This window comes from Zosterops lateralis (genome assembly GCF_965231275.1).
Source record: "Zosterops lateralis genome assembly, chromosome: W".
NCBI lineage: Eukaryota > Metazoa > Chordata > Aves > Passeriformes > Zosteropidae > Zosterops > Zosterops lateralis.
In genome coordinates, this window is record NC_139801.1 from 27,767,190 (window position 1) to 27,781,861 (window position 14,672).

General features: G+C 49.4%; 1 long non-coding RNA gene across 3 annotated transcripts in view; it reads right to left on the reverse strand.

The window, feature by feature from the left end:
- LOC310922158 overlaps positions 1 to 14,619 on the reverse strand; it is a 29,553-nt gene extending 14,934 nt beyond the window's left edge. Inside the window, exons 1-5 of one of the 3 annotated variants that reach the window (XR_014592310.1) lie at positions 14,605 to 14,619; positions 11,359 to 11,470; positions 6,220 to 7,309; positions 2,302 to 2,892; positions 951 to 1,054 (exon numbers count right to left, since the gene is read on the reverse strand). This is a non-coding gene — a long non-coding RNA (uncharacterized lncRNA). Of the gene's footprint in view, positions 143 to 950; positions 1,055 to 2,301; positions 7,310 to 11,358; positions 11,471 to 14,604 lie in introns of all 3 variants that reach the window. The other 2 variants (XR_014592313.1, XR_014592311.1) reach the window with 2 other exon arrangements.
- Between the last annotated feature and the right edge of the window lie 53 nt (positions 14,620 to 14,672).

The following is a 14,672-nucleotide window of genomic DNA, read 5'->3' on the forward strand; positions in this document are numbered from 1 at the left end:
GACGGCCACCCAGAACGGGTAGATGTATGCAATAGACAGACTGCCCACCCTCGGGCCCTTCATCCACAACCATCCGGAATCCATTGGTCAGGCCCAGGTGAGCAACACACATCTCGCCAACAATCATTACATGCCCAAGAAGCTGGAGAAGGAAGTACAAACCCATAAATAAGTAAAATAAAATGAATAAAGGAACACATAAAGACGGGAGAGGGCAGGAAAGGAAGGAACGAGAGCAGAGAACCACCCAGAGAATGCAGCTAGCCAATTCCTAGCAGTTCAACCACTGCATATCAAATTAATGTCCGTCCAACCTCCGGCAACTAAAGCTTTCCAAGCAAAGCTACAAAGACCAATTATGCACGCTATAGGGGCAAAAGAGAGCTAGGCAATTTTTCCAAAGCTAGACAGCAAAGGACTACAAAACAGCCACAGAAGCTGACACTGTCTCCGGGTTAAAGCCCCCATTGTGTCTTCAGGCAACATAACCAATCCTGCTGGAAAATAAACTTGAGGCCGCCTTTTGCATGGGTTTACAAAGTCTTTGAACATGGCTTTCATAGCTTAAAGCAAAACATCCAGCACCTCTCAACCAGCTTTGCCCTTCCTTGCCCCTGACCTGCCAAAAACCCCAAGCCCTCCTCTCCATGTTAGGAGTACTACTACTCTGACTCTAAACCACAACGATAGGCACCTGACTGCACTCCAAAACAACACTGCATTTTGCACCAGAAGTACATACCCAGGGACCAGCACTGCTTTATAGCACTGCTTTTAGTCAAAAAGCTCAACTCCATTACAAGCTAGAGGCAAGAGATGATAGCACCAGAAAACCCAAAGTAGCCTACTGTGCCCTATCAAGGGGGAAAGGGGGGATGGGAAAGAGTCTAGTAAATGAGGCACTACCTACAGGTACAGTTTAGCATAAAGAAAACTCCCACAGTACTTACAGATTCACCAGAATCTCCTGCTTCAGACAACTCAATAATTGGCTCCTTAGGCATGACTAGGAAAAGTGCCCGTCTAGGGGCGAACGATCATGGAATGCACGGCACTGGAGGAAGAGCAAACAGTTAAAACATAACCGGCTTCAGAGAAAGGTAATAGCTTATGCAAACCCATCTGCCCCACTGAACTCCTACAGAAGCAGATTACCAGATACCCCAAACACAAGCCAGAACATTGATTATTATGCTTTCTATACCCAAAATACAGTATATTTACAGAGCCCCCTCCAGAAGTGGGATTCGTCATGCAAGACCATGGGGGAAGGAGACAGGCCACTACTTGCAATTAACAACCTCCAGCATGTTTTAGTTCGGGCTGATTCTTTCCTAAGCAGTTTTTCTATTGGATGTGGTCCACGCAGAGACTGGAGACAAATGGCTTAACCGAATCGGCAAAGAGTTCAGTGAAGTGGAAGAGCAGCGGCCATTCATTTCCCACAGGACAGGGGGCTCAAGTATCAAACACACGCATAATGACAGGAAGCCTGCGAGTGCATAGGACGAGTCTGTCTTCCATACTGCATGCAAACCCTACCTTCAAAAGCAGAAGGAATCCCTAACTGATAACTTTCAGCATTTTAATAACTAAATCATATGGGATACTACCTTAAAGTTAACATTGCATAGGCAACGACTGCATTGTTTTTCCCCCGGTCTAAGCAGCTCACTCTAGTTTCCAGTGCCAACACCCGTGACACTTGCAAGCATGCTGTTATCACGGTCTTACTTCCCCAGAGAAACGAGTTCTGGAAAGCTAATGCAGCCTGCAGCATGATCACTTTGTAAACTTCTTTTTTTTTTCCTTAATTTTTTTTTTTTTTTTTTTAATCCTAGAAAAAGACGTAATTCCTCGCCCTCATAATCCAGTCTGGGGGTTCAAAACCAAAGTCTAGTACAGATAAGCTGCGAAACTTCATCGATGCTGTTAGGAGACAGACTGAGACCAAGTTACCGTCGGAGGCCCTTCTCTAGGCGCGCACAGGACACGCTGGGGGTGGGATGCGAGGCGAGCCCGGACAACACCAGCAACCCAGTACGCCCGCGGCAGCCGGAGGGGTGGGGGCGGGGCACGGAACAAACTATCGGGATGGTGCAGCAGAGAGCGCCACAACCCAGAAGAAGCCCGGTCCGTCCCGCGTCCCTGCACCCACCCACCCGCAGCAGCAGCGCCGCCGCACGCCCTACCGCGCGCCCGGGTGCCCCGCACCGGGTGTCCTCGGCTCAGATGCCCGCAAGCGCGCGAGGAGGGGGAGGAAGGGAAGAGGAACCGCGCACAGAGCAAAGCCGCGGCTACCTCCCAGTCCTCGTCGCTGACGATACCAGAGAAACGCCTTGCCGATGAACTTTCCGAAGATAGTAGTGGCGCCACCAGGGCGAGAGGCCAGCACACCGATACTCGCGTCAGCCAAGGACAACGCCCGTGTCCGCCCCGCCACTTCCTCCACTAAGCCGGGCCCTCCGCGGCGCCCATTGGGCCGACGGATCGTCGCCCGCGTCTCGATTTGCTGTCTCGCCTGTCTTTTTCGCTTTTCCCCGCCCCCTTGGCGGGTCGGCCCTCGTCGACCTGGTGCCCGCGGGGCGCGGATGGATCTGCTCCGTGTAGTGCTGCGACCCTGAGGGCGGGCTACGAGGTCGCAGAAGAGGCTGTAGTAGCTACAAGTACTACCTCTTGTTATTTGTTACCGCATCAAGTCCACCCCAAAGGTGCCTGTGCCTTTTTGGTGCTGCTCCCTCCACTCAATTGACTGCTTTGAGCAGGGCAGGGCAGGGCAGGGCAGGCCTGGCCTTAACTTCTCAGGACATCTTGAAAAACCGGCAGAAGTTGCTCCACACTGTTTGCTGAAAGCCCCACTTCCATTGCAGTCGTTTCTAAGCTGCACGTCTCCTGGAAGCAAATAAAATACAAAGCGTGCGTTCGGCACTGCTGGCTTGAGGGCTCAAGAGAGTAGGATTTGCGCTAAGCTGGATAGGAGTCTTTTAGAAAAATAGGCAGTGCCCTCAAAGCTGCCCAAGGGTGGTCTGTGGTGCCCTGCAGTCCCGGGGACAGTGAGCACCTTGAATGGTCCACACAACTGTCTTGTAACATATACAAACTCTGCTTTCCTCTACATCAGGCTAAGGATATCCTTGGTCGCCTTTGTGGCAAGGACACATTGTCCTATTTTGCAGAGCTGCTTTCCAGCCGATCGACCTCCAGCACGTACTGGTGCATGGGGTTGTGCCTGCCCAGGTGCAGGACTTGTGTATGCACAGGTTCCTCGGGTGGTCTCAGAACAGATCGTTTCCTTTGGTGGAAAGGACTTTGTTCCCCAAGTCCCTGCCTTGAGGTTCAGAGTCACAAGAGGTTTGGCAACCGTGCCAGTGAAAACAGAGGAAAATGACTCGCCGGGTACCACAGCCTTCTCCATGTTGCTGGCCACTAGACCTCCTGGCTTATTTATCAGCAAGGGAGGAGAGCTGTTACGCATTATTTAGTCTTACTTTCTGACCAACGCAGCTGTGGAAGCCCATCTTATGATTCTTTACATCCCCTGCCAAATTCAGCTCCAGCTTTGCCTTAGCTTTTCTGGTCCCATCCCTACAGACCCGAGCAGCATCTTTAGATTCTTCCAGAATGCGTGTCCCTGCTTCTACTACCTATGCATATCCTCCTTGCGCTTCAGCTCGACCTGAAGAGAAGGCCGTTACTCTGCCACGCTCATCTCCTGCCTTGCTTGCCTGATTTCTTACATTGACCTCATCCTCTTGATCCAGCAGCCTATAGTAGACAGCAACCACGAAATTTGCTTTGTTAACTTGGGTGGGATGATGACTCCAGAGCCGGCCAAGGCCTAAGGCATAATTTCTATGGCCTTCACCATGTTAGCTCAACATTATCTTTATGGATGGAGATCCCCATAGATGATGTCTAGAAAGGACAAGTTGGCCAAAGGAGGAGTTCAGTGGCAGTGAGGATTGTCCTCTTTTGTCTCTGACAAATGGCACAGCATGGAACAAAGCCATATGACCAGAACTTTCAAGGACACCACGGCCAAAAACTGCTACCACATATATGATTATATTGCTCAGTTCTTTGCTTATATCATGCTATACGCAAGGAGGAGAAGATTGGGCTGTATAAAAGGAGGGTAGTAATTTCACCTAGTTATGAGGAATTCCCAAAAGACCTTGGAGACAATTGCTGGGCTGCTCTCTTCTCCCTCCTCCCAAGTGGGGACAACTTCCTGGGAAGCTTCCGCATACGATTGTTATTAGTATTGCATGGGTTAGCACAATGTTATTAGAGTTCTACCACAGCTCGTGCACTTCTCAATGGCAGTTCCAAATCTCTATTTCTGTAACTTCAGAAAAACCACTCTGTTCCTGAATCTGCACTCGCAAAGGTTCTTAGAGAACGCAACCCGACTCGCAGTGCTGAATTGGTTGTAATCGGAAAATAAGCCTAACCCCACCCAGTCCCTCTGACCTCTGAGGACCAGCTGGAACGCAAGGGGCTTTATTTTCTGCCAAATTTCTTACTCTTAACACAACAGCTTGGCCTCTAATTTTCACCCATAAGCTCTCAACCTGTTCATCGCTGTCTTTCAAAGACAGCTCTGTACAGGAAATCCCTCTTATTTTGGTTTACATAGAGGGTCACCTCCGCCTCTCCTTCCTTCTGACCCATTTATAGCCACTGATTGCGGAGCTCCAGTCATTGAGTTGTCCCAGTATATTTTTACTGTAGTGATTACACTGTTAGCTTTCCGGCTGCACAGTGGTTTCCAGCTCCTCTTTCTTATGCATACTGCATGCATTGGTACAGAGGCACTTCCGTTGGGCTGTTAACTGTGTCACATTTTTGGACAAGGATCAAGCCCCAATTTCTTTGCAGCAGTTCTCAAGTATTCCCCTCTCGGTTCCTAACACACCACCAGCCCCTGGCTCTTCTCTGTTGCTCGAAACTCCATTGTCTTTGCCCGCTGAGTCTCGTTTAAAGCCCTCCTTGTAAGTCTAACCAGCTAACTGGCAAAGACGATCTTGCCCCACTTGGTCGCGTGAATCCCATCAGCTCCCAACAGACCTGGCTTCTTAAAGGTAGACCCATGACCATAGAAGCCAAAACCTTGAGTATGGCGCCAGCTACGCATCCCAGCATTCAGCTGTTCGGTCTGTCTCCTCCTTCCTGGACCCCTTCCTCAGACCAGACACCAAAAGAGGAGACCATCACCTGTGCTCCCCATCCTTTTAACATCGCTCCTTCAGACATAATAGACCTCTTGGGAGGGTTCTAAGTTGCCTCATCAGACCCTACAGAGAAGAGTAGGAGCAGATGATGAGCTGTAGGGTTCACCAGCCTCGGCAGCCTCTCAGTGACACCATGAATGGGAGCTCCTGGTAGGCAGCAGAGTTCTCTAGAGAAATCGTCTGGGTGGGAAATGGGTGTCTCGGTGTTTCTCAGGAGGAAATCTCCAATTACTAATACCTGGATGTGCTTCTCTGGTCGCACTGGTTCTAACGTGGGCAGGTGGTTAGGTCAGCTTTGCATGGTTGGCTTTGTCCTGGGTCCTGTCCCTTCCTCATGTGCTCTTCAGTCTTCAAACCAGGAGCATCCTGTCTGTTATGTAGGGGCACTTTGGGAGATGGGAGAGTGTTCTTCCTTCTACCCCGAGCACAGAAATGCATCCGGTCTCCTTCATCTCAGGAGTTACTTATGTCAGTCACCCCGAGGTTACATTCTGGCTTACCTTCCTTTTGTGCAGCCTGAAGGCAGGCCGTCGCTCAGCCTGGGGCAGCGTACAATACCTGGCATCGAACTCCCGTCCGTGTACCCGGAGTCCGTGCTTCCTGTCAAACTCCTCTTTTAAAACTTACTTGTCCAAGGAGATCTTTCTGCTGGGCACACTTGCAGCTATGCCATCCACCACCGCCTTTGGGTTCTAAGGGGGACTTCCAGGTACTGGAACTCTTGCCCTGCCCTTTGCTCATTGACCCTGTCCATCGGTCCCGCACAGGGCTGCTGATTATTCTCTCCCTCTCCCTCCTCGCACCCTCACTTTTAGTTTAAAGCCCTCCTAATGAGGCCAGCTATCCTACTGGCAAAAATATCTTTGCCCCGCTTAGTGAGGTGGAGCCCCGCTCTCCCAAGCAGATGCTGATCCAAAAACAGGGTCCCATGCTCATAGAACCCAGAACGCTGTTGCGAGCACCAGCTCCGCAGCCAATTATTTACCCGCATTATCAGTGTCCTTATCCTACCAACACCTGGACGGCATCAAAAGCATCCGTGGTGGGTCGACCTTGCCTGGATGCCAGGTGCCCACAGAGCCGCTCTATCACTCCTCCTTCTCAGCTTGACACAGAGAGAAAATAAGATGGAAAACAGCTCACAGGGTGAGATGAGGCAGTTTACTAAAGGAAAAGAGAAAGGTTTTGCACGAAAAAGCAAACAGGAAAAACAAATATTATATCCCCTGGTTCCCATCAGCAAGCACTGTCCGACCACTTTCCAAGAAGCAGGGCTTCAGCACGCGTAGGGGTTGCTCCGAAAGGCAAACGCTGTAAATAACGAATGTGCTCCCTTCCCCCTCCTTGACTTAGCTTTTATTTCTGAGCTGAAGTCATATGGTATAGAATAGCCCTCTGGCCAGTTTGGGTCACCTGGTCTAGTGGTGTCTCCTCCCAGGATCTTGCCCACCCCCAGCCTTCTGATGGGGGGCAGAATGCTGGAGAGACAGCGCTGATGCTGTGCCAACACTGCCCAGCAGTAGCCAAAACACTGATGTGTTATCAACACCTTTCTAGATACAAATGCAAAGCATGGCACTGACGGCCGCTATGGGGAAAATGAACTCCATCTCAGCCACACCCAGTACAATCTCCACCCCTTACTCCCCACCATTTGCATCATACTCAGACCCCACAGAATTCTATATATCTATATATTTACATACATATATCTGTCTTCTAATTATTCCACTGCATTTATTTGTCATGACTGAAATCCCTTCTTACCAACGCTTACAACGCTTAAACCATCTTTATGCCCAACACACGTATACATTTTCATTAACTACCGTCCCACTTCCTTTTCAAAGACAGATGATAGCTTCCCATTTCGTGGGCTTCCTCCACCCCTCCAGATGTTTAAAAAACAGGCCGCGACTTGGGCTCCATTCCATCAAGATGGGTGCTCGGGACAGAAGCGACACACTCGATCGTTCAGCACCGACACCGGCCCTGCCTGGGCTATCATCGCACTCTCCTCACGCCTCGTAAAATTCGCTCATCTTCGGTTCATGTCACTCCTGATACTTTACTTCCTGCAACATACAATTTACACTCATTATTTTTCCCCCAAGGTTGAATCTCCTTGAGGCACACACCAGGTCTCCCCATCCTTCTGCATTGCCCACCAAGTACACCCAGGTCCTTGAGCAAAGACAATCCCATTTAATGGGTTTGCCTTCTCCCATGGGAGGAGAATTCCACACCGACCTCCTTAGCCACTTCCCTGTGTGTAGTATGGGGACCTTATCTCTTCCCACAGTATGTAGGGGGTTTGTTTGGGCAGGACCAGTGCGGTTAGCAGATCCTCTGGTGTTAACCAGCCAAGTGGCTTCTGCTAAATTTGCATCCCAGTGCTTCCATGCCCGATTGCCTAACCCTCTTGGACATAGTCATCAGCAGTCCATCATACCTCTCAGTCTTTCCAGAGGCCTGTGGGTGATAAGGGATGTGATATATCCACTCAATGCATGTTGCTTTGCCTAAGAGTTTATGGGTCCATTTCATAAATGAGACTCATTGATTCCATCCCTTCTGGGGTACCATGTCACCACAAAATGTGTCTCTCAAGGCCCAAGAGAGATTTTTGAGCAATAGCATGGTTTACAGGGTATTTTTCCCGCCAACCAGTAGTTGCCTCTACCACGATGAGTATGCAAGCTCTTGCCTTGCTGTGTTCATGGCAGTGGTCCAATATAGTCAATTTGCCAGGCCTCATCACGATATTTAAAACCCAATTTGGCCATCTATTCCAAGGAGATTTTACTCATGCGGCTCACTTGATTGCAGCACATGTTTCGCATTCATGGGTGACCTGTGTGATAGCCTCCGTGGTCAGGCCGACCCCTCGATCACAAGCTCATCTGTAGGTTGCATCTTTTCCTAGATGTCCTGATGTTTCATGGGCCCATCGGGCTGTAAAGAGTTCACACTTCTGCTCCCAGTCTAAGTCTACCTGAGCTATTTCAATTTTGGCAGCCTTATCTGGCTGTTCATTTTTGTGATGTTCCTCAGGGGCGTGGCTTTTGGACATCTAAGCATCTACGTGACGTTCCTTCAGAGCCGTGTTTCCTATCCGTGCAGTGATGCCCTGCCACAACACAGCAGCCCAGATGGGTTTACCCCTGCACTGCCAATTGGTCTTCTTCCATTGCTGTAGCCACCATCCAGGAGTCAGTATAGAGACACAGTACAAGCCACTTTTCTTCTCCTTCAGTGGCCTCAACAACTCGTTGTGTGGGACTCCACACAGCAGCTTTCCACCTCTGATGGTTCCCAACCACAAGGCAGGATCCATCACAAAAGAGAGCATGGCCTCTTTCATCTTCTGATAACTCATTATGTGGTGGTGCTTCCTTCCTGAGCACGAGTGACCTTCCAAATCAATGCTCCAAAATCTCTGCCTGCTTTCAGGGATTCTCGGGCAATTGGGTTTCCCCAGGCGAGCTCGTTGTGTGATCAGTGCTACCCACTCACTTATTCCATGTAGCACTGCTTGCACGATATGTCGAAGGGATGCTTCCTTTGAACGTCTAGTGTAGCACAGGAAATTGCAGTGCCAAGAGGAGACACCCTTCTTTCCCAACAACTTCTGAGGATGCTCAAACCCCCTCATACGCTGCTAATATTTCTTTTTCAGTTGGAGTGTAGTGGGCCTTCTGGTCCGCAATATTCCCGGCTCCAAAACCCTAATGGTCAACCTCGCGTTTCTCTTGATGTTCTTTGCCAGCAGCTCCAAGTGATACCATGCTACCCAGCTGCAGTGTAGAGTATATTTTGCAGGGCTGGCCCAGTCTGAACAGGCCCAAGAGCTACCGCACAAGCTATTTCCTCTTTGATCTGCCCAAAGGCCTGTTGTTGCTCAAGGCCACATTCAAAATGGTTCTTCTTCTGGGTCACTCGATAGGGGGGCCTCGCAAGCTGACTATAATGTGGAATATGCATTCTCCAAAACCCCAGGCGGCTTACGAAAGCCTGTGTTTCCATCTTCTTAGCTGGCAAAGACATAGTTGCTATCTTGTTAACCACATCCATAGGCACATGACGGCGGCCATCCTGCCTTTTGACGCCCAAGAATTGGATGTCCTGTGCAGGTCCCCTGACCTTGCTTTTCTTTATGGCAAACCCAGCTTTCAGAACATTCTGAACTATTCTTTTTTCCCTTCTCAAACACTTCTTCTGCCTCACTGCCCCACACAATGATGCCACAAACGTATTGTAGATGTTCAGGGGCATCACCCCTCTCCAGTACGCTTTGGATCAGTCCATGAGAGGTGGTAGGGCTGCGTTTCCATCCCCGGGGCACTCGATTCCAGGTGTATTGGACACCCCGCCACATGAGAGCAAACCGTGGTCTGCACTCTGTTGCCAAAGGAATTGAGAAGAATGCATTGACAAAGCCAAGTGCAGCATACCACCTGGCTGCCTTCGACTCCAGTTCATATTGGAGCTCTAACATGTCCGGTACAGCAGCACTCAGTGGGGGCGTTACTTCATTCAGGCCACGATGGTCTACTGTTCACCTCCACCCTCCGTCAGACTTTTGCACTGGCCACATGGGACTACTAAAAGGTGAGTGAGTCTTGCTGATCGCTCCTTGGCTCTCCTTATCCACTTTTTCTTTGTCACTTCTGGGGGCAATTACTGTAGTTGTTTTTGTTTGGGTCCCTATCTCAGCCATAGCATCCTCAAATGCAGTTTGGGTCCCTGCCTCAGCCACACTCCTCTGAGAGCACTGAACTGTGGCTCAAGAGGCCCCCGTACAGGGCGAGAAGCTGCTGGGTTTCATCCGGTTAGGCAAGGCACCCTTCTGTCAGGTGACGCCTCAGTTTGCCAGGGTGCATTACCTGTTTAGGTGTAGAGTCCCAGGCAACGGGAGGTGATAACCACTCTAGGAACCTGCCCAAATCCTTCCACACGCACTGCCATCCAGCGACCAGCCGCTTCAGGGCACGTTTCGGTATCTCCTCACCTACAGTTTGTTTTGTCTTACACCAGGATGACACCAGATTCCACAAACCCCATAGTGTGCCAACAGTATTAGTTATTAGTATTAATAGCATTCAACAGCTTCACATAAGGATGAACGAGGAATGCGGCCGCCTGCATTCTAAAACAATCTACATCAATCCCAGATAGGGAGAGGGATTCCCTCATTGTCCCCAGAAAATAGCTCCCCCAGCACAACAAAGACATCAATGTCACAGCAAAGCACAGAGCCACTGTTTGTGATAAGCAGCGCACCTGACAAACTCCATGTCCCGCACAAGAGCTTGCTACTCAGTAACTAATATTACTATACCATGCAAGATATATAACTGCCATTGTCTCGGCCCACATTAGGAACCGAAAAGGACTGGTGTGGGTTTATCTCGGCTAGATGCCAGGTGTTCACCAAACAACTCTATCTCTCTCCCTTCCCAGCTGGACAGGAGAGATGAAAAACAACTTGCAGATTGAGATAAGGCAGTTTACTAAAGCAAAAGTGAAAGTTTGTGCATGAACAAGGAGAGGGAAAAAACCCAAATTTATTGTCTAGTTTCGATCAGCGAGCACTGTCTAGCCACTTCCCGGGAAGCAGGACTTCCGCACACGTAGCAGTTTCTCCGGAAGGCAAACACTGTAAATAAGAAATGCCCCCCTTTCCTCCTCCTTTACTTTGCTTTTATTTCTGAGCTGACGTCACATGGTATGGAATATCCCTCTGGCCAGTTTGGGTCAGCTGTCCTGGTTGTGTCTCCTCCTAGGATCTTGCCCCACCCCCAGCCTGCTGATGCTGGGGCAGAATGTTGGAGAGACGGCACTGATGCTGTGCCAACACTGCTCAGCAGTAGCCAAAATGCTGGTGTGTTATCAACACCTTTCTAGCTACCAATGCAAAGCACGGTGTGGGAAAATGACTGGGGACCCTGTGGACCGGTAACTGGGGATTCAATTAGAGGAAACTTAGGAGTTATATTAACATCCTTACAGGAGTTAAAACAGTACGGGAATTATAGGGTAAATCACAGTTGCGGCTCCCTGGATGGAATGCAGTTGGCATGACTTGAAACCTATTCCGCGATGATTCCCCATACACACGCACCTGCTAAGGGGGATGGAATGGAGGGTGGAGCGGAGCGAAGGCCAGGCTCTGCAGAAATCCTTGCAGGGAAGGGAACGCAATGGTACTTTGCAGCTGATAAACCGCATGCCACCTGTCAACCAGGGGAGATAGGGGAAGATGTCTTACTGCTGAGCCAGCAACTGTGGTGAAATCTCTCTCCTTAGATGAACTCGCTTCATTAAAGCCCAATAAATAATATTAACGCACACCTCCATCCCAAAGTTACCCACCTCCAAAGTGCAACCACCCCTCACTGGGCATGCCCTCTATATTCCTTTTGACTGTATCTTTAAAAGCAAAGCAAGAGAATTTTACACCAATCAGTAACAAAAGTATGTATGACTAGAGTCACTCGAGCTCCACCTAAACACACAGAAATAGTATAAAAATAAGTCGAGAATGGGGAAAAGTTAGGGAAGAATCCATGGTAGCTGCTGGGATCAGTTGATGGGCTGAACCTGTCTTCTCCCCCATAGAGATGCCTATTGGATAGGAATCATACTCTATGCATGCTGAACATTTTATTGGGGATTAGAGCTTGTCTGTATATTCCTTCAAATATATTTTTTGCAGTCAGACACTATCACCAACAATCTTAGAACACTAACCTGTCACTATTTATATTAATAAAGAGTGTTATTCCATAAACTGCCAGTGTGAATCCTTGGCAGACGCTACCAGTCGCCAGCAGCAGGTAACACAATGGGTAAAGGGGAAGACCTGCTGAGGGGTCTCCCTTGCACTGTTGGTGCGTTTCCCTAAGTCAGGAGAACCACCCTCTGATCCAGTAGGACTGCTCAGTGAAGGATCTCCCCCAACGGGATGCTGACGGACCGGTCGGGCGCAATGGTCTCAACTTTCCTGAAACGCAGACAAATTAAACACTAAAGACTGAGTAAATCTCCCCACACGAAGGGTCGAGGAAGCCTCCCTTTTTCTCGTGACACACGGCACTGTGAGAGCTGCTATGGGGAAATAAACTCCATCTTAGCAACACCCAAACCAGCATCACTGGGGCCTGATTCTCAGCTGTCCTCTGCTGCTGAAATTGCAGTTATAGAAGACGGATTGGTACCTGCCCTACGCTCAAATCAACATTCAGCCCCTAATTAATTTTCCTGCTCCTAAAATCTCTAAACCACCAGTCACCTTCTACGTGGAAGAATATGCCTTTTAGGCTTTATGATGTCAGACCTCGGCTGGCTGCCAGGGGCCCAACCAGCTGCTCTCTCACCACCCCTCCTCAAGAGGACAGGAGGAGAAAATAAGATGAAAAAGTTCCTTCAGGACACAGCCACCTGCCAGATCTGAGGGCAGCAGGGAAATACCTGCCCCAGACAGTGCTTTACACCCTTTCTTAAATATGCTTACACAGGGGTGCCACCAGCTTTGCTGAGTTGCTCAGCTTTGCCTCTCAGGGAGTCTGGTGCCTAGCTGGTGAAAACTAGCTGTGTCTAGCGCAGAGCAGACCCTGGCCTCTTCTCACAGAGGCCATGCCTGCAGGCAACACTCTGTGTCCAGTTCTGGTCCCCAGAAGTCAATAAAAAGAGGCGGACAGACTGGAGAGGGTCCCAAGGAGGGCCATGAAGATGCTCAAAGGGCTGGAGAACCTGCTTTTGCTGATACCTTTTCCGGTGATACTTTAAGCGACCTAAAACACCAATTGGCATAGTCGGAGGGATGGCAAGAGATATCACTGAATACTTACAGAAGCAGGGAATAAGCCTAAGTCCTAAATACTCGGACAAATGGGCTCAGCATGATCCAAAAGCTGTGGAGGAACATCTAAAAGCAGCTAGGGGCTGCATGAAGGCTAGCAACGACAAAGGAATTAGTTGCAAAATGTTAGGCACCTGCCTAGGCTCAGGGGGAACCTCCTCACAGTATTCTAGTACTTCAAGGGAGCCACATGGAGAAGACAAGGGACAACGGGCACAAGTTGCACCAGTCCCCATTGCTGGAGGTTTTCAAGATGCAATTGGACAGGGCACTAAATAATCTCATCTAGGCTCCCTTTCCCACAGAAGGCTGCACCAGATGATCTTTCAAAGTCCCTTCACACCTGGGCTGGTCTAGGATCCTACAATTCTCCAGTGGATCTGGGTTTCATAACCCTTGGCTCTCTTCGGTTTGGAGCTAAGTATCCACAACCTTGCCTGCGAGGCGAGACATAAAATTCCACCAGGTGACAGAGACTTCTAAAACCTATGGCAATCACCCAGCATGCTGGTTTAAATGTAAACCGGCAGGAGAAAAATAATCCCACACATCTGCCTCAAGAGAGATTACAGGTCGGAGTTACAATTTACTAAACAATGATACAGAGAGAACTGGTTTTAACCCACAAAGTCAAGAGCATAAACTGGCACCCTGCTGGTCAGAGTGATGGCCACAGTCCTGTTGAAGTAATGGTCGCAGTCCTGTTGATGTTTTGGTCCTCCTTTGGATCTGTCAAGTGGTGGTGCCCAAAGTCCCCAAACCCAAAGATTATATATATGCTCAGGTTCAGGTGGGAATGCTCAGTACCTCCCCCAGGACAGGGAGTTTCACAGTGGAGGAATGCAATACTGTGAGTCATGGGATATTTTGGGAGTCTCTGATGGTCTGAGTCACTGCAGCTGCCCATTCTGCTAGTGCCATTGAGTCCATTATGGCCCATTAGCAGAGATGACCCCTCAGGCTGGGTGGGAATGAGCTGGTGCTTCCCCACAGGGGAGTTATCATGGCTGAGTCATTTGGGTGAAGAAAAAGAAAAACACTACCCTGCCTGGGAAGGGTTGCCTCTTCTCCCTTTTCTCATTTAATAGCCATTTTGTAGCCTGAGGTGTTGGGTGTACAGTAGGCAGCTACTGCAAGTAGATCCATTGTTGGCAGTTCATCAGGAATGACATAGAGGGTGGTACAATACAGTTTGCTTACATGCACATAGTGCTAAACTGGCACCCTACTCCTGTAACCAGGACACCCAGGTCCAACAGGAGGTCGATGCTTCCAACACAGTGCACCATGATGAATCCACCCTTGGAAAGCATGCATGTAGCCTCCTCGCACACAGTATCTTCTACAGTTTTAGCAGCAGCCCACACAGACTTTCTGTACCTTGGCATGCCACTGCCAAAGAGCTAAGACTTTGCTTCCTACAAGACGTGAGAGACTGCTAAACGCTTCCAGCTTCAGGCTTCAAATGAACAGGCAAATCACCATCTATCTCTGAAATGCTGTTACCTGGCTGAAACATTCCACATGCACGTGCAGTTGGTGCAGTCGCGGGAGACACCGTTTGAATTTGCAGA